Source organism: Rhinolophus sinicus, chromosome 16 (assembly GCF_057876585.1).
Source record: "Rhinolophus sinicus isolate RSI-liver-muscle chromosome 16, RSI-T2T, whole genome shotgun sequence".
Classification (NCBI taxonomy): Eukaryota; Metazoa; Chordata; class Mammalia; order Chiroptera; family Rhinolophidae; genus Rhinolophus; species Rhinolophus sinicus.
This window is the reverse complement of record NC_142516.1, coordinates 29539075-29562503: the sequence shown is the minus strand read 5'-3', so window position 1 is coordinate 29562503 and position 23429 is coordinate 29539075. Positions and strand designations below refer to the sequence as shown.

General features: G+C 46.2%; 1 pseudogene; it reads left to right on the top strand.

Annotated features, from left to right (window-relative positions):
* The first annotated feature begins 23039 nt into the window (after positions 1 to 23039).
* Positions 23040 to 23220, top strand: LOC109446155 (small ribosomal subunit protein uS14 pseudogene; annotated as a pseudogene).
* Positions 23221 to 23429: the final 209 nt, after the last annotated feature.

The following is a 23429-nucleotide window of genomic DNA, read 5'->3' as shown; positions in this document are numbered from 1 at the left end:
GCAAACCCTTCCCTTTTTCATGGCTAGAATCCCCCCTCTGTTCAATGAGAAAGTGAGTACTTTTATCTGTGTTTCAATTTCCTCATCTGTGCAATGGGCACTGCAGTAAATCTAACTTCATGCTCCCGGTTATTAGAAAGATCAACATGGAATAATATAAAGTAAACTAGATTTGAGAACAGACGGCTTAATTTTGACAGTGGATGTGTTAGCATTGTAAAGCGGGGAAAGTTGTCATTGGCTTTGAGAGCTCCTTGGTGGTGGCTACCAACTTCCCTGTGCAACAAATAGTATTTATTTTATTTTATAACTTTGTATTTTGGAAAACTTTTTGATTTACAGAAGAGTTGCAAAAGATAAAACAGAGAGTCCCCATTTATCCTACCCAACTTTCCCTGATATTACATAACATCTTACATAACCATCATACAATTATCAAAACTAAGACATTAACACTGGCACAAAATTGTTAACTGAGCTACAGACTTCACTGAGGCGCCACCGATTTTGCCGCTCATGTCCTCTGTTTATTCCAAAATTTAGTGGTCATGTCTCCTTGCTCTCCACCAATCTGTGACAGTTTCTCCGTCTTTCCTTTTCTTTCATGACCTTGACATTTTGAAGCTGCTCAAGTATTTTGTAGCATGTCCTCAACTCAAGTTTGTCTTACGTTTTCTCACAACAGGACCGAGCTAATGAATTTTTAGTAAGACTATCCCAGAGATGATGTTTCCTTCTCAGTGCATCGTATCAGGGATACGCTGTCATGAGGTTATTACTGGTGATGCTAAATTTGACCACTTGGTTTAGGTGGTGTCTGCCAGGTTTCTCCACTATAATGTTACTATTTTTTTTTTGTCCATACTCTACACAGAAAGGAGGACGACGGACCTCAGCCTACACTGTACACAGAGTTCAAGGGATGAGAAATTAAGCTCCTCCTCCTGGGGGAGGAATAGCAAAGAGTATGTGAAAACCAACTGCATTTGGTGGGAGGTCCTTTGAGGCTATACAAATACCTTTCTCCTCTCTACAGTTCTGCCCATCAATTTTACCATAACCAGTGGATCCTGAGATTATTACTGGGGTGTTCTAATGGGGATTTCTAATTCCTTCATTCCTTCTGTATGTATTATTTGGAATTCTTCTGTAAGGACGATTTGGCTCTTCTTCCTTATTTATTTAATTATTTATTGATTTATTATATCAACATGGATGCATGGTTTTATTCTTTATTCTTTGGGTTATAATCCAATATCACGTGTATTTACTTTAGCCACTGGAAGCTCTTTCGGGTTGATTCTTATGTCTTTTTGACATGCCTGACCTTTTTCTTTTTGTTTGAATACATCCTTACTTTCTGGCACTCCTTTAGGCTTTAGAATCGTCTTGTGTTTCCTTGGGCTCAGTCCTAGGCCCAGCCATTTCTCTCGGGAGCCCTGGCTCCTCTTACTGGAGAATGGCACATAGGAACCAAGGTCTGGATTCTGAGTGTGCTCACTGCTCCTGGGGTATCACTGCTTCCAGGTGCTCTCAGCAGAGAGAACAAGGAAATACAGAGGTACACCAACCCGTGCATACGCACATATCCATACTGTTTCTATATCTATTTGCATGTATATTAGAATAGACATGAATTCATACTGATACTTCCAACTCTAATCTATTCCCACAGAGGTCATTCCAGTTTTCCCCATGCTCATGTGTGACTTCTTCCTCTGAAGTGAGAAACCTGGCTTCCATTATGTACAGTTTACTTACTTATTGGTTCAACCCTCGTATACATGTACTTTCAGAACACTAACCTCTACTCCTATGAGGAACACATTTACCAACTAGAGCATAGTGTTTATAAATGGTTCTTTTGGTCTTTAGCCAAATACAACGTTTAGTATGTAAAGGAAGGTCTGGATTTAAACCCAGCTCTGCCACTCACGGTCTGTGTCGATGTAAGGCAGACTCTTGATCCCTTTTTCTTCTCAGTTTACTCAGCTATAACACCAGAATAATAACCTCTGTCCTACCTGCTTCAGAGCTCTGATGGGAAGGGAAGAATTAGAGGAAATAAAGTATACGAAGGGGTTGAAGGATCACCTAGAACTCCTGAAATGTCTCATGTTACCATAACCTCACAGTCGCTGAGTTCCAGGCTTGAGCCCTGCAGATGGCAGCTCCTGTCCTCTGAATCCTGTCCTGCTCTAAGGCACAAACGAGGGTCACAAGTGTCCACTCCTTTCTGCATCCAACTCAGTGAATCTGATCCAAGCCAAGCGGGAGGCAGCCTGGTCTCTGGCTAAATAAACAGGGACACTAAGAGCGTCTGGGTTCTCAGAGACTCTCGCTACCTACTGGGGCATTTCAGCCCAACCAGCCTGGCCAGAGCCAAAGCTCTCCAGTGACCTTTGCCCTCAGCTGCCTCTTCGCCCACAAGCAGCAGACTTTCCTGGGGTGCCGCTCCCTTTGTTGGGAAGATCCCCAGCACTCTGGGATGGAAAGCTTTGCTCTCACTGTGTTTTGCAGACGGCCAGCGCCCCTTGCCTTCTCAGTTCTTCCATTTTCCTGTCTATAAAACAAGGGTGTTGAATTAGGTCAGAAGTCACAAACTGGTAGCTGGATCCAGTAGGCACGTTGCATTTGGCCCACAGGGCACTTTCAGTATGTTTGTTTGTTTGTTTGTTTTTCATTAATAGCGCTTATTTTTTAGAGCAATTTTAGGCTTACAGAAAATTGAGTGGAAAGTGGAGTTTCCTTCCCACATGCCCTCTCCCCCTACCTCCACTAGAGCAGTTTCCTTTATTACTAACACCTTGTATTAGTATGTTACATTGTTTCAATTGTTGAACCACCATAATACGTTATTAATTAAAGCCCATAATTTATGTGAGGATTCACTCTTTGCAATGTACAGTTCTATGGATTATGACAGATGTATGTCATGTACTTACCACTACAGTGGCCTAAGCACAGGTTCACTGCCCTAAAAATCCCCCCATCTCACCTATTCCTGTTCTTCCCTTCCCTCCAAACCCCTGGCAACCACGGATCTTTTCATTGTCTTTATAGCTTTTGCATTTCCTAGAATGTCATATGCTTGGAGTTATACAGTATGTAGCCTTTTCAGATTTGCTGCTTTCACTTAGCAATATGTATTTAAGGTTCCCTTTTCATGGCTTGATAGTTCATCTCTTTTTATTGCTGAATAATATTCCATGGTGTGGATGTACTACAATTTCTTTATCCATTCACCAGCATGACTTTAAGCTGGACTTATTTGCCAGTAGTTAAGAATAGAAGGTATTATCCTGAAATTCATATTCTCAGCTTCTCTTCAAAAATGGGAAGATTGGGTAACACTAGGTCTGTCTTCTCACGTAGCAACAATTGCCTGGAATTGAACAGCAGCAGGCCTCTTTGGATGGAGATTGGGTTTCCAGCTCATTATAGTTCCCTCCTATCTTCCTTATGTAACCTGCCAGGTCCTGGTAAGCACGTAGCCTAAGCTTTGCATCTTATCAGAGGAGTGACTTCAGGCAAATTTGCTGATTGTCTCCCATGTGTGCCATTTCCTATTCCTTATTTTCTCTGTGCCTTAGCTCCCGCATCTGAAAATGAGAATCATGTTAATGGCCACTTCCTAGGAATGATGTGACAGTTAAACGAGAAAATGTACGTGTGATGCCTAGCACAGTGCCTGGCATGTATAGAGCCTGGGCTCAGTCATGTTATGGTCATCGTCATCGTCGTCGTCATCATCAGTACCATTAGCACTCATGGTCCCGGGGCTACATGACCTCTGCAGGATCTGACAGCATGAACAGACTATGAATGGGTGATTCGCTTCCCAAAAGTTGCCGCCAATAAATCTCCGGAAATCATTTTAATCTTTTGACCCCCAAGTAGAATTATGGCTTGGACAGTATAAATTGTAATTAGCTCTCACTATTTATCAGCAAGGGGACTGTGCCCTTTAGAGAACTTTGAGCGTTTTTCTTCACAGAACTTTTATCCCGCTTACCAATAACAGCTAACATTTATGAAGCCCTTTCTCTATGCCAAGTGACCCATATCTTTACATGAGGAATTACGTCACCCCTGCACATCAGTGCTGCTACAGATGAGAAAAATGAGGTTCTGACAGACAAAGCGACTTGCCCAAGGTCGCACAGTCAATAACTTTTTAAACTGGGACTAAACCCAGGTCTCCTGGCTCCAAGTCTGCTTTTCCCACTACATACCCTGCTGCTTTGTAGTTGAGTATTCTGCCACAGTGACACCCAGTTTTCCTCCCCACAGAAATCTTCCCTCTCCTTAGCATGTATATATATATTCACACCTCACCCAGTCTTTAAATTTTTAAAACTCAAAATTATATATATATACAACTCAATAATATATACATATGTGTGTATATATTATATATATATATATAGACACATATATATAATATATCCATCCAACCAATGGAATATTACTGAGCCCTAAAAAAGAAAGGAAATCCTGCCATTTGCTACAACATGGATAGACCTTGAGGGCATTATGGTAAGTGAAATAAGTTAGAGAAAGAAAAATGCTTTATGATCTCATATACATGTGGGATCTAAAGAAAACAAACTCATAGAAACAGGACAGATTGGTGGTCGTCAAGGTGAGGGGCGGGGCTGGGGGAAATGAGTGAAGGTGGTCAGTAAAGCACGACCTTCCAGTTATAAGATTAACAAGTTCTGGGGCTGCAACGTACAGTAGAGTCAACAACACAGTGCTGTAGATTTGAAAGTTGCTAAGAGAGTAGACCTTAAAGTTCCCTTCCCAAGAAAAGCCTGTAACTATGTGAGGCGGTGGATGCTACTGCGGCCATCATTTTGCGATAGAGACATATAACAAAGTTTAGAAATCTTCCCACTTTAAACAGAAGCCTCACTCAGCCTTACAAATGCCGTGATTATGTCAGCAAGGATCTAGAAAAATGTCAAGGGATATTATCGAGAGTGGGGTCCAAGTCTGCCCGCCACCTCCCCTTCCTTTGCGGGGCTACAGCAAACGCCCCCCATTCCTCGTTTCCTGATGCCGACCAGGCTCCGGAGCCTGCACCCTACTGATCTCCTCGGACACGTCTCTTGCAAGAGGGGAAAAACCAGTTTGAGGAGGCCAGTGAGGAGGGGGCAAAAAATTAGGCTCAGATAAAAAAATCAAATCCTCCCATTCGGACGTCAGCAGGACACACATTTGTGGAATAAAGGAAAGGAGGGATGAATATGTCAATCAATCCGGCAAAGCATCGGAGCTGGGAATCTACGAGGTCTGGGCCCACATCCTGCTTCCTGTCGCCCAGCCGCAGTTTCCTTGACTGCAGACTGAGCGACGGTCACCTGTCTTTTGGGAGTTGGGAGGACTGAAGGACATCACACGTCCTCAGTACCCAGCACACAGAAGCCCTCAGTGATGGCGGACGCTGCCCCTCTGCCTCGTTTCATATCTTCTCCACATGGTCTTTGGCTTCTCTCAGCCCTATGGACACTTATTCCAGGTGATTCTAAAAATGACACCTAAGAATTGTTATCATGTATTTGGGATTTTTAGAAAGTGAGAGGCCCAGAAACCTGAAGTTGTAAATCCCTGGACATATATCTGTGTGTCTCAGCATTCAATGCATTGCTGTGAAGATGGTAGATGCTTAAGAAATATCAGTTAATGATTTAAAATGTAGGCAGTTGAAGCTGGGATCAATGTCATCTCCCTCCAACTCTTAGTAGGCACTTTGACATTTGTGAAATCTCCAGTGCCCCCAACAGCCAAGGAGGGGGTCCAGAAAGTATACATTATCCCCATTTTATGGATGGGAAAACCAAGTCTCTGTGAAGTTAGGCAACCTGTCAAAAGTCACAGAAGTCTCTTGATTTGGAATCCAGTGGTCTTATACACTCATGGGCTGCCTGCCTATCTTTGATTGGAAAGGAAGGGGGTACCCTTGCGTATGCGTCCCAGCAATGTGCCTCTCAACCTCAGAAGCTAAGTTCCACTGAGGGGAAGCACCTTGCCCACAACAGAAGCCAAGCTGGGACAAAATCTGGGTTCTCCAACTCTTTCCTTTGAGCTCTTCTCATTCTTCTGTTTGCCTTAGATTCAAATAGAAATAGATATAAGGCAGGGTGTACTCAGAACTAACAAAATGAGACACATACTTGAGGTCCTCAGACCCCTGATAAATCCAATTTCCCCAGAGACTGACCAAGAAAAGAGTCTTCAGGCCCAGGGTTCTACCTGCCCACAGGATGCGAGGCTGGCACGTCTCGCAGGACGCTGACCTGGCTGCCCAGCTGCTGCTCGAGAGCTCAGAGATGGCATCAAGCCCCAGAGCCCCTGGGCAGAGCCAAGCACAAGGCTCGCAGGGCTACACACAATGTCCTCTCCAACACTGCCACTGACCCAGGTGTCATAGGTGAGTGGATACCCAAGCAGGTGCTGAGAAAGACAGGTGGCCAGGGCTCCAGGGAACACTTGACTTGTCTCTCGGTGGAGCCAGGGACATGCTCCAGTGACACCTGGCTACTTCCTCCCACGGCGCAATGCTCCAGGGGAACCTGCCTCCGGCCCTACCAAAGGGGTCTGTGGATCCTGCTCTGAACCGAGCATCAGGAGGGAGCTGCGTAAGCAGTGAGAATTGTGGGTAAACTCATGACAATCACATGTAATTATTCCAACAACCCGGGAGCCGCTGTATATTATCTATCCTTAGAGATGAGAAATGGTGGCTCAGAGAGGGGTGGTGACTTACCCATGGTCACACAGACTGTGAGTGACAGAGCTGGGATTGAAACCCAGTTCATTTGCATTCCAGAGCCTATGTTCTTTCTGGGCTGCTTCCTACAGCTTCCTTCTTCCTCTTCAATCTTTCATCCAACAATGACTTATTGAACCCTTTCTATGTGCCAGCCATTGTGCTGAGGGGATCATAAGGGGAGCAAAACAGACCTGGTACCTTCCCTCATAGGCTAGTGGGAGGGAAGTAATAAGGAATAATTACAAGCATAATAACTGTCACCAAAGGGGAGAGTCAGGGCCTCATGGGAGTGTGGAGCTTATCTGGGAATCAAACAAGGCCTTCCAGAGAAAGTGGTCTTTGAGATAAAATCTGAAGGCTGACTGAGAGTTGGCCAGACAAAAAGTCGGGGGGAGGCGACAGTATGGAATCTGGAGCTACAGGTGGTCAAGGCACAAATCAGAATGAAAGAGAATGGGGGCACTGGCAGCAGAAGCACGGGGTACAGGCCCAGCTGAAGAGGGAGGCAGGAGCCTTGTAACACATGCCGGGAAGTTTAGGCTTGATGCTGAGGAACCTTGAGAGTTGAGTACATTGGGCCTCACACCCCTCATTTTAAATCCTGTGGCTTCCTCATCTGCCCTCTAACTGGCTGGGTCAGCAGCTGAGGAGGGAGGAGGGAGGGCCAGCGACCAGACAAGCTGAGGTCAACGCACAGCTGAGAAAGGACAGGGAGAGGCAGAGCCAGGGCAGCACCAGGGACAGCTCTCAGTGGCTCTCAGGACTCCAAGGCTGGCAGAGATCATTCACTCCCTCATTCATTCAGTTATTCATTCATTCATTCATTCATTGTACAAATATTAACTGAAGGCCCTACTATAAGTTCACTGTTTTGGGTATTGGAGGACACATCAGAAAATTAAACAGATAAAATTTCCTGTCCTCCTCGAGATTACTTTAGTAGAGAGACACACAGAAAATGAACATAACAAATAAGACAATTACGTATTACAGTATAGGGTGACACGTATATGGAAAGAATAAGGCAAGAGGGAGGATCAGGAGAGAAGTGAGCAGGTGAGTGCTTGTAACTTTAAATAGGATAAGCAGAGAAGGCTTCACCGTGAAAGTGACCTCTGGACAAATAAATGGAGGTGAAGGAAGAGTCAAGGGCATCCATGCGGAAGAGTGTTTCAGGCCGAAGGAACAGCAGGAGCGCAGTCCCTGAGGAGGAAACCACTAGGTGTGCTGGAGGCTCTGTGAGGAGGCTGGGGAAGGAGAGCAGGAGTGGATGATTTCGGAGAGATGGCAGAGAGGGCGGGAGGGAGTCAGGGCACAGACGGCCATTGGACCACTGTGGCTTTTATCTGGGGGAATGAGGAGCCACTGGGGAATATGGAGCAGAGAGGTGACATTATTTGACTTACATTTTCACAGGAGCCCTATCGCTGCTGGGTAGATATTAGAATGTAGACAGAGAGACCTGCTCGGAGGCCATTGCGGCTTCAGATGAGGTTAAAGCTGTGTTCAGTACAGAAAGGGTTAACAACACCAGTAAAGGAGCCACCAGAGCTGTGCCTGAGGGGCAAGGTGAGGCCAGAATAGAGAGGAGCAGGGAGAGCCCACACCCCAGGCTCCCAGGCGAGAGGCTCGGTGCCTGTGGGCGTCTGAGAAACCGAGAAGCCCAAAGGGGAAGATGGACACAGAGGAGTCCATACCCTCAGGAGGAGACCCTCCTGCATCCTGCCTTCCCCATCTGCATTTTATAGGCTCTTCTCCCTTGGGTTTCTGAGTACTGAATGAATCTCCTGCACTGAGTCTCCGTTCTCCAACCTACCCTCCATGCTGCCTCCGGAGTGCTCTTCCCAAATGCATCCTGGACACCGTCATTCAGGGGCACAAACTCCTCCAGTGGCTCCCTTTGTCTGTAGGGTAAAGTCATACCTCCGGTTCCCCCGTGATCTGTCACCACCCTCACTTCCCAGCCTCCTCTCTCAGTATTTTCCATCACACACTCAATATTCCAGCCACATTCAACGCCCTGCCTTACACTGTTTTCTTCACTTGATACATCTTCACCATGGACAGCCTCACCATGGAAGCCTTCCCAAGCTGACGCGCTCACTCCCTCCAAGACCCTGAACAGCTGTGGACCAGCTACCATGTTTCCCCAAAAATAAGACTGAGCCAGACCATCAGCTCTAATGCGTCTTTTGGAGCAAAAATTAACATAAGGCAAAGTATTATATTATATTATATTATATTATATTATATTATATTATATTATATTATATTATATTATAGACCCAGTCTTATAGTAAAATAAGACCAGGTCTTAAATATTAATTTTTGCTCCAGAAGGCGCATTAGAGCTGATGGTCTGGCTAGGTCTTATTTTCGGGGAAACATGGAACCTTATTTCTCCCAAGGGCCCAGGGAAGGGGAGCGGGGTGGGAAAGCTGAGTGTGTCTACAGTCAGCACTGGAGCGGAATGGCCAGTGTGAGTCCAGCAGCTCCCACCCAGGAGGGAGCAGACTACGCATCCGAGGCTGGCCTGACACAGACACACGTTTGGTCGTGATTCTTCGAGGCAGAGTGTGCAGGGAGCCTCCTAAGGATCATGGGCCAAGTACGCCCTTGAGCAAACCACTCTCCCGACAAGGCAAAAAGAGAGAGGTCAACACCTACTGTGTGCCAGGCACGTTACGTACATTGTGTCCACTCCTCTCAGCAACACCTGAGGTGGGAGTTATTACCTCCACTTTTCAGACCAGGAAAATGAAGTTCAGGGAGGTGAAGTTATTTGTCTCGAGTCACCTGGTTAACAGTGGTGGAGCGGAGATTTGAAAGCAGGTCTGTGTGCTGACAAGTCCCGGCACCGGCAGGGCTTTGTGGTACAGGTGGCAATGCCCTGGGCCTTGAAAGCTAGGTAGGCTTTGTACACATAGAGGGAAGACTTGATGGGGTGAGGAATAAAGGGCACTTCAGGCAGAGGGAATAGAATAGCAAGGGGGAGGGTAACTGTGGGCCTCTGGGTTTAAAAAGACTTATCTTTGCTTTAGAAAAGAGAGAGAGGGAGAGAGAGACGACATGCTGGGGAGTAGAGATATGTCTGAGAAGGCCCGTTGGGACCAATTCATGAAAAAGAGCCTTGAATGCCAGACTAAGGCAGGGGGTGGGGGTAAGAAGCCGCCCCTTCCTGCTGCGCCCAGAAAGTTTCCAAAGTAGTAGACTCAGTGGACAGGGTTAGAGTAGAACCCAACAACACAGCAGAAAATGGCTTCTGGTATCATCTAACCGAGCAATTTGGGCAGCCTTTTGGAAGAAACAAAGACAAAACCAAAAATAACCCTGCCAGGCTTTGCTTGCTGGTATCTATCAGGGAGTTTTACAAACAGACAGGCTTGTGGATAAAAATACAATGCTCACCATTTAAATAGCTTTATTTCTCAACAGCTGCACTAAATCCCTAAGTCTCCCAACACAAGGGAGGGGGTAACAGGCATCGCTGCTCCTTGCTGAGGGCAATACCCTAATCTGAGGGCACCTTGAGCCCCAGCTCAGACCCACAGGGAGAAGTGGGGCCCCATTATTGAGGGGTGGCTTTGGAAGAAGCTAGCAAGGCAGAGGGGCTGCTGGTGGGGAAGTCTGTCTTCTTAGACCTTGGTCCCACCTTAACCCTGACACTGGTCTGCAAGGAAAATATCTGGAGACCTCTTGGGGGAACGGACCTCAAAGGGTCTCAATTGCCCACCACGCTCAGCTCCATGTTGGGCTTCCGTCTGCTTTGCTCTGCTCATCTGCCATGGGATGTACCTCCCAGTGCAGGGCCTCCCTGTGGGGAAGCTCCCACCCCCAGACCCTCCTCAACACTCACAACCCACCCACAAGGCTGTGTCTGTCTACCAGCCTCTGCTGAAGGTCGGAGACAACCATGGAAATGCAGCCATAAGACTGGACTCCAAAGAGAACTTTTCCCAGAGTCTGAAAGGAAGAAATATCAACCCTCCACAAGGGGGTCTCCTCATGCTTCCTGCCTTGCAGACCACTTCCCTTTCCCGTCTCTGAGCGAGGAACCCCTTTGTTGGTCCTTCAGCAGAGGGACTCCACCAGTTAGGAAAAGCTCTATCCTGATCACGGGGATGGGACAACCCCAAAGTGAGAGCAATCCACAGGCTATAGGAACCCTCCAGCAATATGTCTCCCAAGTCTGAGTCTAGAATAACCACACCGGGCCCCGGCAGAACAAGCCTGGGGCAGGCTTGGGCGCTCAACAGACAGTATCCACCATTATGAGCTAAAACTGCCCATTCATTCTTCCCATCGTCTTCCAAATAGTAATGTTTGGAACACACACACACACACACACACACACACACACACACACACACACACTTTTCCAAAGTTAAACAATAATTCTCAAAGTCAGTGCAGGTGCTAGACTACTAGAAGAAAAACATTTTTCTAAATCCACGTACTCTGCATGGATTCCTCTGCCCACAAGAAGATCCATCTTATATCACTATGCAAAGCAGTATCGTGTCCTGCTTTTTGCTCAAGCCACTTGGAAGTGAGTTTCTATCACTTGAAACTGGAAGAATCTTGAGGAACGTACTGCCCCTCTCATATTGGTTAAGAAGCTTTCACCTGCAAATAACAGAAGTTATTATCATCTCACAAAACAGAAATTCTAGAGGTAAGGCAGCCTTCAGGGTGGGTGGATTCAGGGTTTCAAGGGTGTCTTCAAGGCTCTTTCAAGCTCCCCACTCTGCCTAGAAAGGAGACGACCACGGCAAGTTCAGATAGCATGTCCATATGACGTCATCCACATGACATCAACCTGAGGAAGGAGAGGGGCCAGCTTTTACTAGTACGTCTTTCCTCACGGGTAAGGCAAGGACGTTTCTTCTAGCGTTTCAATCAAGCATGTGTCTCCTGTGCTTCATTGGCCAAAATTGGATCTCATGCCTTTCCTTCAGTGAGTTGGGCAGGGACAATGGCAAGTGACATGGAATTCTCCTTAAAGCTGGGCCACCTCAAATCCTTAGGCAGGACGTTTTCTCCCACTAGTCTTTGCAAGAGGATGGTGGTCAGTGAAGACATGCACACATCATGTCCAGAACCAACCTTGAGGTGTCCATATCTGCTCCCCTAATGACTGAGAAAGGCTCTCCCCGCTGGTGCGGGGGTGGGGCTGGAGCGAGGCGAGGCCTCAGGCAGGAATGCCAGTTAGGAAGTCAGTCTCAGGCTGTCAGCCCAAGACCTCTGAAACAAGGAGCCTGCTCAGCGCAGTAATGCCGAAGCCCGAGTCATGAGCAAGTTTTCGGCAGGAAGACTGAAGACAAGAAGAGGGTACCAAGGAGGATGGCAGGGCCCTGAGCCCGTCAGTGAAGAAAAGTAGGGAGCTAAGACTCCATTAGTAAGGCGCAGAGGGGGGAGACCCCCAAAGCCATCCCCTTAGTGGTCCTGAATGGTGCCAGGCAGGTTGGACAGGCAGGCCCCTCGCCAGGCCTGCCCCTGACAGCCTCTCCCCGGCAGATCAGCAGCCATTCCTTGGGTGATGAACGGGGACCCTGATTTGATTCCTGCCACTGGCCCTCCTCCATCCTCACTCCAACCTTCACTTTCCAAATATGCTGAACTGCTTCTAGCCTTCAAACTTTGCCTATGCTGCTCCCTCACCAGGAAGGCTTTTTCTTGCCCAGAATGCCCCACTTCGTGCAGCCTCTACAGCCCCAACTGAGTGAACGGCTCCCTCCTTTTCCTCCCACACAGCTGTGGAGCTGCAAGCCTCACCTTGGGTTGTAATTCCTATCCCCATGCCAGTCTGTCCATCTCCAAGAATGAGCTCGTCAGGGGCAGGGACCACATCTTGTTCGTCTTGGAGACCTCAACAATATCCAGTTAGTGTAGGGCCACAGCCCCTGCTTAGGAAGCAAGGACAGGGATGGTGGGAAGTAGGAAGGTTCCGCTGCTTTCTCTAGAGCTGAGCTGTCCAATATGGTAGCCCTAGCCACATATGGGCATTTATAATAAACGTAAAAGAATTCAATCTAAACATTTAGTACCTCAGGTGCACTCGCCACTTTTCAAGGATTCAATAGCCACTTGTAGCTGGTGGCTACTGGTTGGACAGTGCAAATACAGAGTGCTTCTGTCACTGCATAAGGTTTCCGTGGACAGTGCTGTTCTAGCAGCTCTAAGAGGGGAAAAACCATCTTCTACAAACTCCTTTCTTCTCCAATCCAGCACCCAGCACAAAGCCAGAAACATCGTCCTTTCTCCTCTCTCTCCTTCCTCTCTACCCATCTTTCTCCACCCCACTCTCCTAATCCCCCCCAGAGCGTCAGAAGAATAATTCACAGTGGATTCAGAGTTCACAAAGCCTTTCTACAGTCTGTGTATCTGTGACCCTTCACTACAGTCCTGGAAGGTACGCAGGACAGAGATTACAATTTTCATTTTACAGGTGAGGAAACCAAAGCTCAGAGAGGTGAAGACACTTGCCCAAGGTCAGCCAGCTGGCAAACGATGGCTTCTGGGTCAGACCCTAGACAGACTGCAGCGTCTTCTTTTCCTCCAGTGCCGTGTCACCTCTCACCACGGGCCCTTCGACCGGCTGTCTGATGCTCTGATCCCTTCAACAATATTCCCGCTGAGTGTTTATCCAGCTGCTGCTAAAGTGCTCCCTGTGACACGAGCCCCACAACTGGGCCCTGAAGCAGTGCCATCCAGCCTTAGAGAGTTCTGCTAGAAAACTCTTCTGACGTTGAGTCAAAATCAACCTTCTTGTAACTTCCCTGTCCTGAGACCTTAGAAATCATGTGATACAGCCACTAAAACGCCCTCGATATGTTAGCTTATAGCCCCTGCTCAAGAGAAGACACTAAAAATGAGGTCACCTCACTCCTAAAGCAAACATGGCTTTGGGCAAATTATGTTCCTCTCTGAGCCTCCAGGTGCAGCTCTGTGTCCCTGGCTAACTTGGGGTCAGGATGAAGTGACATGCCCCCGCTAGGGTGCAGCCTGCAGAAGCACCTGGTAAATGCCTGCTCCTGGGGCATCACCGAGCGGCTCTCACGGTGAGCTGTGGCCATCATGGCAGTCAATGAAAACAACATAATAACAATACCTACTGTTTCCAAATACCTTCTCTGGGCCAATCTTCAGTAACCTTTGAGGAAGGTGTCAATTTCCCCAACTGCAGATGAAGAAACTGACCATGAAGCAGGGAGCAAAGGTGACATGCCCAAGTCACTCAGTTAGTAAGCCAAGATGCCAGGACTGGCGCCCAAAATTCTGCCTGAAGCAAAATTTTGTTTCCTGAAAACAAGCTGTGAACTAGGGTGTGGGAGACTTTTGGCATATCTTCTGTCCCCATACAGGGACTACTGCCATAGACCTGGCCCACAGCTACCGTGTGCATGGTATGGCGGAAGAGCTCTGGACTGAGTTCTGGTCCCCTCTCTGCTGCAAAATGACTGCATGCTCTTAGGCTATGGCTTCCCCTCATTGGCCTCAGTTTTTCCATCTATACAGTGGGGGTGCTGGAAGTCAGCACTCTCAGGGTTTTCTGACGAACTCTCTGAGATTGTGCAGACAGTAGCAGGAACTCAGAACAGGAAAATTGTCCTAAATGGGAACAGTGTACTATGTTCCTCCATCCCTTAATAACCACTACTAATTAGTTAATCCGCACAACAGCAGAGTGAGTTATCAGGTATTATTACCCTCCATTTACAAGCAGGAGGTTGAAAGAGAGAGGGATTGGCCCCAGGCTCAGGGCAAGGACGGGATCAGTGAAAACCCGGAGACACTACAAATTGCTCTAGAATTGGGGGAGAGGGCAGCAGAGGGATGAGGGAGGCCTCTGGGGGGAAGACATGTGTTGCTGGTCCTCGTGGAGCTGAAGTCCCTTCAAGGGCACCTGAGCCCTGAGCCAGATCTCTCCTTGCACAGATGGGCAGATGGAGGCCCAACACGGGGGAGAGACTGGCGCAAGGTGACACAGCCAGAGTTGCAGACCAAGAGTACACAGCGCCATGGGTTCTCAGCTGAGGCAGCTCTGATGGGGGCTGGAGGGTGGGTCCTAAGAGCTGGGCTCCCTCTATGGCCCTCCCTGAATTCCTAGAGAAAGCAGCCAGCAGTAAGCCCCCAGGGATTATGTGTGTACTAATGGCCTGTGACAAAGGCAGCAGGATAAACTCGCTGCTCTGCAGACTAAACAAGGTACAAGAAGCGAAGTCAAACAAAAGCTGAGGTTTTGTGTTGGCCTGACTGGTGCGCTAAAGCCGCCGGCCTCCTGGGAGGCGGGCCCTGTGTCACTGCCCAGAATCTGCTCTGGTGGCCGTTTGCCACCAAAGGCTGGATGCAAACATGTCCACAACACATGCCCATCCCTGCTTGTAGCATAGGATGCAATTTCATCACATTGCCCCCAAGATGAATAAATCGAAGGCCGGAGAAGGGAAGACGATATACCTGTCCCAAGTCACACGGCAAATCAGACAGGAGGCTGGGACCCAAGGCCTCCTGACTCCCCACTCCACCATGGCCTCCCAAATTCTTCCTTAGTGTTGAGACAGGAATACTGAGACAGAGGGAGATGCAATACTCCAATTTCTATCCAGAGTCAAGTCCTAGCTGATGTCTCCCAGGAGAGCACGAGTACAGGCTTTGGCAGCCCAGAGGCTTCGGTTCAAGTCCTGCTTCTGCCTCTTTCTAGGCCCATGGCTTTGGCAAATTACTTCACCACTCTGAGCCTCGGTATGCTTATCTCAAAAATGGAAGAAATGACAGTACCCCCCCATAGAGTTATTGGAATGATTAAATGAGTTAATGGATACAGAGCATTTTGCTCTGTGCTCGGCATACAGTAGGCGCCCAGTCACTGTGACTGCTATTAGCAACGCTGGCACCAAAATACCGGATGGCCCAGCGCAGGGCCCTCAACCTCTCCAAGGCTCGCATTCTTCTCTCTCAAATGTCACAAAAATTTCTTCTAACTCCAGGGCTCTGTGGTCTCTACCACAAGTGTTCCTTAACCTAAATGAAACAATGAACTCCAGAGTCAAGGAAATGGGCTGGGAGCCTCTGTCACTTCCGTTTCCCTTTCTAGCCCAGGCTGCCGGCCCCACCCTGGGCTCCATACACCTGCTCCAGGATGTTCTGGACAGAAGACAGCCTGTCCATTCTCAGGCGTGCTGCTGAGTAGCTCCCGGTGCTGTTCCAAAGGTCTGTGTGTGGTTGCAAATTATGAGAACCTGGGCCTTGGAGACTAGGGCTGAGGAAGAGGGTCAGGATATTTGGGGACTGCACGAGGGAGCATCGCATCCCTCTTCCCTAGAAGTGCTGCCCTAAGGATGCAGGAAGACAAATCCTCCCTTCCTTGTTTTAGGTCGAAACAGCTGGAGACACAGGCGTTCTCCTACCTCCACGAGACTTAGGAGTCGTGTCAATCCACCCCCTGAGCCGTGTGTCAAAGAGGCCCTCTCCACAGTCCTAACTGCAGGGATTGTTCTGCTTGCACATTGCAGAGCTCACTTCTGCAAAATGAGACCATTCTGACTTCAGGCCTGGGGCCATTTCTCACTCCTTCCCTTCTGGTTCCTAACAGGAGCAAGAAGAGATCTGCCTCACAGGGATTAAGGTGATACTGTTCCCTACCAGCGAGGGAGGTGGCAACAGGACGTGTGAGGAGATTACATACCTGCCCCGCTTACCTGTCTGTGTGTCAAGTTTAAGCCCCTGGAGGGTTTGTGTAATACTGTTTAGGGATCTTAAAAAATAGAGACCCTATTTGTGGGATTATAGGGTGTGGAGACATTCTCGCCTTTCACATCAAGGCTTCGGATGGCTGCCAACACAGCTCAGTCCTGCCAGTTGCTGAGCCCTGCTTTGCACACAGCAATTTATTCCAGTCTATTAAAAATGAGTCACATCCCAGGAGCCCCTTATCTTTAGAGCACATTCTGCCATTGACCAGCGTGGGCTCAAAGTAATGTTTCCAGACACAAGTGTAGTTGGGAAAACGCTGGGCTGCGTTAAAAAGGATCTGCCCCTCCAGTACATGCTGTGTGACCTTAGGCAAGTCATCTTCCCTCTCTGGGCTTCCATTTCCTAACCTGTTACCAAAGCATCATAACTTCCAGCCACATGTGCTGTTCATGGTTAGGTGAAGATGCTTTCTGAAATGTATATTGTGGCACAAATTCAAGGGCTTATCATTGTCAAATCTGATAGAGTTATTTGACTCTTTAGTATATGCATAAACTTTGATAAAAATAAAAGCTTGTTTTAAATGATATGTTGATAGCTGTTTTACAGTTTAGTTGAATAACTAAATAACTAGAGAAAAATACATAGAAATTAATCAAAGCAATTGTTAACTCCAGGAAAACTAAAAATACATACAAGAAGAGAAACACAGTATTTTACCTGGCTTAGCATTAAACAATATTTACACAGTCATTGTAAGGAAAACGCGGAATATTGATTGAACCAAACATTGTGATAGTATAATGAGAGGATGAAGGGAGGGAAGTTGGAGAAGGTTAAAGAGGGTAAACCCTCTTCTATAAAAATAGGAAGCTGATAGAGGATGTCTAAAACTGATAGATCTAGAAATAACAGTATAAGCACATCAATTAGAAATGCAGGCGTAAATAGCAGATGAAACAGCTAAAGAAGTGGAATGTAGTTGTTTGGAGGAAGAAGCCCTGCAAAATGAGAAAGGATGAGGAAGGAAGTTATTTTTCATTATAAATAATTATTTTAGTATATGTGACTTTTCGAGTTATGTGCATATATGCTTGGATTAAAATGAAAATTACTGTAAAAAAATAAAACTAGAAGCAAGTACTCACTATAAGGAGGCTAACTGAGGTTCCAGAAAAGGAAGAACTTTCTAATAGCTAATCTGTCTAAAAGTGGACTGGATGCCCTTACAGAAGTACTTAAACAGAAACTGTATGTCCACCTGTCAGAAATACAGTAGAGGATTCCAGCTTTGTTTGGGAAGTTCGATTAAATAAACTTAGAGATCCCTTTCCAACTCTAAGATCCTTTCCAATTCTATGCTTCTATGGAAGCGGGGATGTTATTGTCATTTATCTCCTAACTAATTCATTTATTTGTGCATTTAATAAGCATTTCCTTGGTACCTATTTAGTTTCTGGTGCTGCACCCGGTCCTGGATTGGGGACAGGAGAACCACGCTAGATATGACATGTCTGCCTACAGGAATCATTGAAGGTCAGTGCTAGAAAGTTCCTCAGCATTTATCTGATCCAACCCCTCATTAGACAGAGAAGGAAACTGAGGTCCAGAGAGAGACAGACACTTGCACAATGTCACACAGCACTAGTGGCAGAGTCAGGCTCACATCTAGCCTTCCTGATTCCTGTACTGGTTCTTTTCCTCGCCACATCTCCTCTGAAGAGCACTTCCTCAAAAATAATTTTGACAAAAATGAATCTGATTCTTCGTGGTATTTTCCCAATCTCCTGTAGACACCATAGTGTAATGCGTCTTAATGTTTTAATTGTAGCAAGCTTTGGCTTCCTGGACAGCTGCTTCAGAAGAGCATGTGGTGAGGTTTCTGGAGACACCCAGTCAAAGTTCACTGAACCCAAACCTCCAAGTCATTCACCTGAAAGGCTAAACAACAGAAAGAAAACTAATTGGTATTGCTTTGTCTCACCATCTCGTGAGATGCGTGAGAACCCGTAGGTAGAGCGTTACCGCCTGTGTCATGGGTAAAATCCCAAATCATTTTGTGGAGTTTGTTATTGTTCCAACAGCTATGAGAGCCAACATCTGCATGTACCAACATCTCTTTGTAGTATCACTTCCTGGATCCTTTTTGCTTGATTTGGTAGTCCTGTCTGTCACTTTGAAAAAAGTCCCACATCTCATTGAATTTCAGATTTCCCTATCCGTTTTTTGTGTTTTTTTTTAAATAAGAGTCACCTTAAATATTAGATGATACCAGTGGTTCTCACCCAGGGCAATGTTGCCCCCACCCCCAAGGGACATTTGGCAATGTTTGGAGACATTTTTGGTTGTTACAACTGAGGTGGGTGCGACTGGCATCTAGTGGGGTAGAGGCCAGCGCTGCTGCTAAGGGTCCTACAGTGCACAGGGCAATCCCTCCCAACACGGAATTATCTGGTCCAAAGTGTCAATACTACTGCCATTGAGGCTCTTTGACTATAAGTGACCAGAACCCAATTCTAATTTGCTTAAGCAAAAGGAGAAGAAGAAAAATAAAAAAAGAACAGGGTGGTTATTGGAAGGATATTATCATTGCTTAAAAAAAAGTAAGAGCTCAAAAAAACAGATGGATACACCTTGGCAACTAGAATAAGTAATTCATCTCCCCTCTAGACTAACTCTCCCTTTTCTCTGTCTTCCTTCTGTTATTCTTTCCATGTGACACAGAACTACCACCCTAGCTCTGAGCTTATATCTTCACAGCTTCACAAGCAGAGAGGAAAAGGTCCTTTCCTTTCCCAGATCCACTATCACAAATCCCAGGGAAGGATTCTTGTTGGTCAAGCTTGGGTCACACGCTCATCCCTTAAGCCAATGACTATGGTCAGAGAGAGTGAAGTCCTGTACAATGAGTGGCCTGGCCTGCACCACATCCCCACCCCTGTGGCCAGAGGGATGGACTGTGTTTCCTGAAGTGGGAGAAGGGGTTCTAGATAGACACAAACAATAGCCACCACCGCATAGAATAATAGAGAGGGTGATGGACAAAGAGTTAAACATCTGGATGCTATTCTTGGCTCTGCCTGTAACTTGCTGTGTGACCTTGGATAAGTCTCTTTCTCTTTCTGGGCCTGTTTCTCATCTGTACAATGAAAGGGTGGACCAGAAGTCAAAAGGATCTCCCATCTCTAACATTTGATAATGTGTGGTTGGTTGTTAAATATTATTTACCACCCCAACAATGATGACATTTAAAACTACTTGCTTTTAGATTGCTGGTTCAGGATACAATACAGTCTAGAAATATCTAGAAATTTTTCATATTTAGTTTTCTTATCTTTCCCAACTTTTTAATGATAATGAAAACAGCAGCAGATATAATGCTTTAGCATGTATTCATATTTTTAATATGGACCATGTACTTCTTTATGTTTCTCAATTATTTAATAATATTCAACCCTATGGGGAAAACATGTAGACCCACAAAACCACTTATACATTGGGTTTTCTTTAAAAAAATAAATTATTACTGATTAACTTAAGAAGGACTAAATAAATGAATAAAATCTGCTTTGAACTTGGCCTATAAATTTTACCTCACAGCTTACTGTAAAATGTATATAATCAAAAGAAATAGATGGCATTGGGAAATCCCCAACAACATGGAAGAGAAGGCAAAGATTTCAATAACACCAATCTATCATTCGTTCAACAAATATTTCCTGAGCGCCTACTATGTACAAGACACTAGTCAGTGATCTCCCCTGTGCAATGAACACTCTAACGATTGAAGAAGGATTTCTTAAATCCTAGCCCATCATCAACAAGATAAAATCCCTATCTCTCAACCCCCTGCCAACTTCTCCAGCTCCAAGAGAACTGCCCCTCCTATACCCTACACCTCACCAAACAGAACTGCAAGTGTTCAAGCAAGTCAAGGCTAAGTTCTCCAAGGTGTACCCAACGAAGGTGTTCAGCTTAAGCCAAAGGTATCATGTGGCAGTGGGTTGGCAGGAGGTGGCAATAGGCATTCTAACATCCCAGGAGCTTGGTAACGTATGTTCACTCTGCTCCCAGTGGGCTGTCCACATTCTGCTGGCCTCAAAGGAGACTGTGGACACCTGGAGGATGGCTGTGTCTCCTGCAGCCAGCTTCAAGCCAAAATTCAGAGGATGGCCAGACCCTTGGGGAGAAGAAGTCAAGTGCACTCAAAGGGGCTAGGAGACCTTCGGCTCTGCGCTCCATGTAACTACTGTAAGAGGCCCCCAGTAAACTGTGCCTCCCGGTATTTACATGCTTACGTAGTACCCTTTCCATGAACCTGGACTGGTCCTGAGACTCACTTGTAACCAAAGAATATGGCAGAAGTGATACTGCATGCCTTCGGAAGCTAGGTCAGAAAAAGCTTTCCAGCTTCCACCGGGGTCTCTAGAACACTCTTCTGAGAGTCCTAGGCTACCGTGTAAGAAGCCTTGTGACTGCTGTCTGTGGATAAGCCAAGTGCAGACACTCCGGTCAACAGTCCCAGCAAAGCTCAGCCTTCCAGCCATTCCCGCTAAAGTATCACATATATGAACAGTGTCTTGTATCCTCCAGACCAGCCATCTACAAGCTGAATACCAACGGACCTCGGCCAATGCCACCTGGAGCAAAAGAATCGCTCAGCTGATCTTGACCCAAATTTCTGATCCACAAAATTGTGAGACATAATAAAAATGTTTTTTTGTTTTGTTTTGTTTTAAGGAGGGCGCAGCTCACAGTGGCCCATGCGGGGATCGAACCAGCAACGTTGGTGTTACCAGCACCATGCGCTAACCAACTGAGCTAACCGGTCACCCCAAATCGTTATTGTTTTAAGCCACTAAGTTTGGGGGTAATCACAATGCAGCAATACATAACGCGCATATCATCTTTGGAGGATGCTTGAGAATAAACTCATAATTCCAGAAATAGGTAAGTAAAGGTAAAGAATCAAGTATTTATCGTGCCTTTCTTTATGAACTGTACTCCAGAGTAGCCAAATAGTTGAGGAGCTCAAGCTCTTCTTTACAGACGAATCACAGCTAGTAAATGAAGAAGGACTATCAGAATTTGAATGTCACCATTTTGAAACTCCTGATGAAATACTAGCACGAGGCAATGATCATCCACGACTGCTAAACTCATTAGGCAAAAGGCCAGGGAGGGACATCACAGTGATGGATCAGGCTGAAAACACCTCACCCCTCTCATCAATATCTCCTTAATAAGCCAAGATGAGAGAAAACCGGACATTATGTGCCTCCTGATGTGAGACAACAAGAAGGACACGGCACCAGCTCTGAAACTCTCCTGCCCCGAAGTCAAACCTGAACCTGGGAGCACTTCTAGGTTTCATCCCAGGGACCAGAGGAACAGTTAAATGATCCCTGGAGATGTAATCAGCAAAATCCAAAACATGGAACACTCTACGGGACAAACAACCAAGTTTCTTGAAAATATTACTTTTTAATAAAAGAAGAAGGGGAACCCATTGACTAAAAGAGACTTAGGAGACATAGCAACCTAATTCAATGTGTAGACTACCTCTGGATTCTGATTATATGAACACGGACTGGCTGTTGGATGATATCATGAAATCATTTTAAATTTTTAGGTGTGATAGGATATTGTAGATGATTATTTTAAAGGGCCTCTATCATTTAGAGATAAAAGATCCATACATCCCAGATATACCCGGGATTTCCTTCAAAATAACCCAGTGGTAAGGGAATAGGAGTGGATAGGGTATAAATGAAGCAAGATTAGCCATATGTTGATATTACTAAAGGTAGATCATGGAAGTTTAATATACTAATATCTTTACTTTTTTATATAATTTAAATTTTCATTTAAATAATTAAAAACAAATTGCTCAAGCCAAAAAAAAGGGGAAAGGTGCTTCCAGGGATGCATGGCTGAGTGATGTGAGTGCCGGAGAGACAGTCTCTAACTCCCCGTCTCACCGAATCCCCTGCACTTACAGGACTAGAAACCGAAAGAGGCAGATGAAGTTACATTTTAAGGATGCATAATGGAGAGGAGTTTGGAGAGGGAGCAGAATTATTCAGGAGGATTATACTGTCACCACTCGACACAATGGGGATTGCTGCTTTTAACTGCCTTAAACAAGTCTTACTTCATACCAGAGCTTCTCCTGAAGAAGGCGTCGCCATGGGAAGTGGATCCTGCCCAGGAGATCAAATCTTTCTTCCTGGCTGGGTCTTTGAGTGCGTGCTCCTTCCCTACACAGCAAAAGAATGGAGGTGGTTCTTAGAATGCACTTGAAATTCTTTGTACCTCTTCATGATTTCCCTGCAGCCAGGCGTCTTGGAAGGCCCAGGAATGAAGGCGCCTCTGGATAAAGTGGCTGTCCTGCCTGAGGGGCTGGGGGACCAGGTCAAGTTTCTGCCTTCCTGTGGGTCTCTACTTCCTCCAGATGCAATGAGGAGCAGTATAGCACCTGGTCAGCCAGCGGCCTCTGGTCACAGCTGGCTCTTCAAGTCACCAGCTATGTGACGTTTGGCCTTGCTGCACCCCTGAGAACAAGATGGGTTGCTAGCAGCTCTACTGGAGCCACCTGCAAAAATTCAGCCAGAGTTCACACTCTTTCTGCATCTGCTCAAACTGGTACCATCTGATCTGGAAATATGGCCTCAATATGGGCCACCAGTTCCCATCATCACTCAAACGATATAGGCTTCATCAAGTTGGACTGTGTTCTTCCTTGAACAGATTATCCAAGATTCCTACCTGAGAAAAGAAACAATGCTGGCTCTTTATCCACAGAAACATTTTTATACTCTAAAAAAAAAGTAATATTTTTATAATTTTTTTTATAATCTAAAAAAAAAAGTCGGTATAACTTCCAGCTCACATTGTTATTAAAAGGATAAAATTAGATAATGTATGTAAAGTACTCAGCACAGGTCCTAGCATA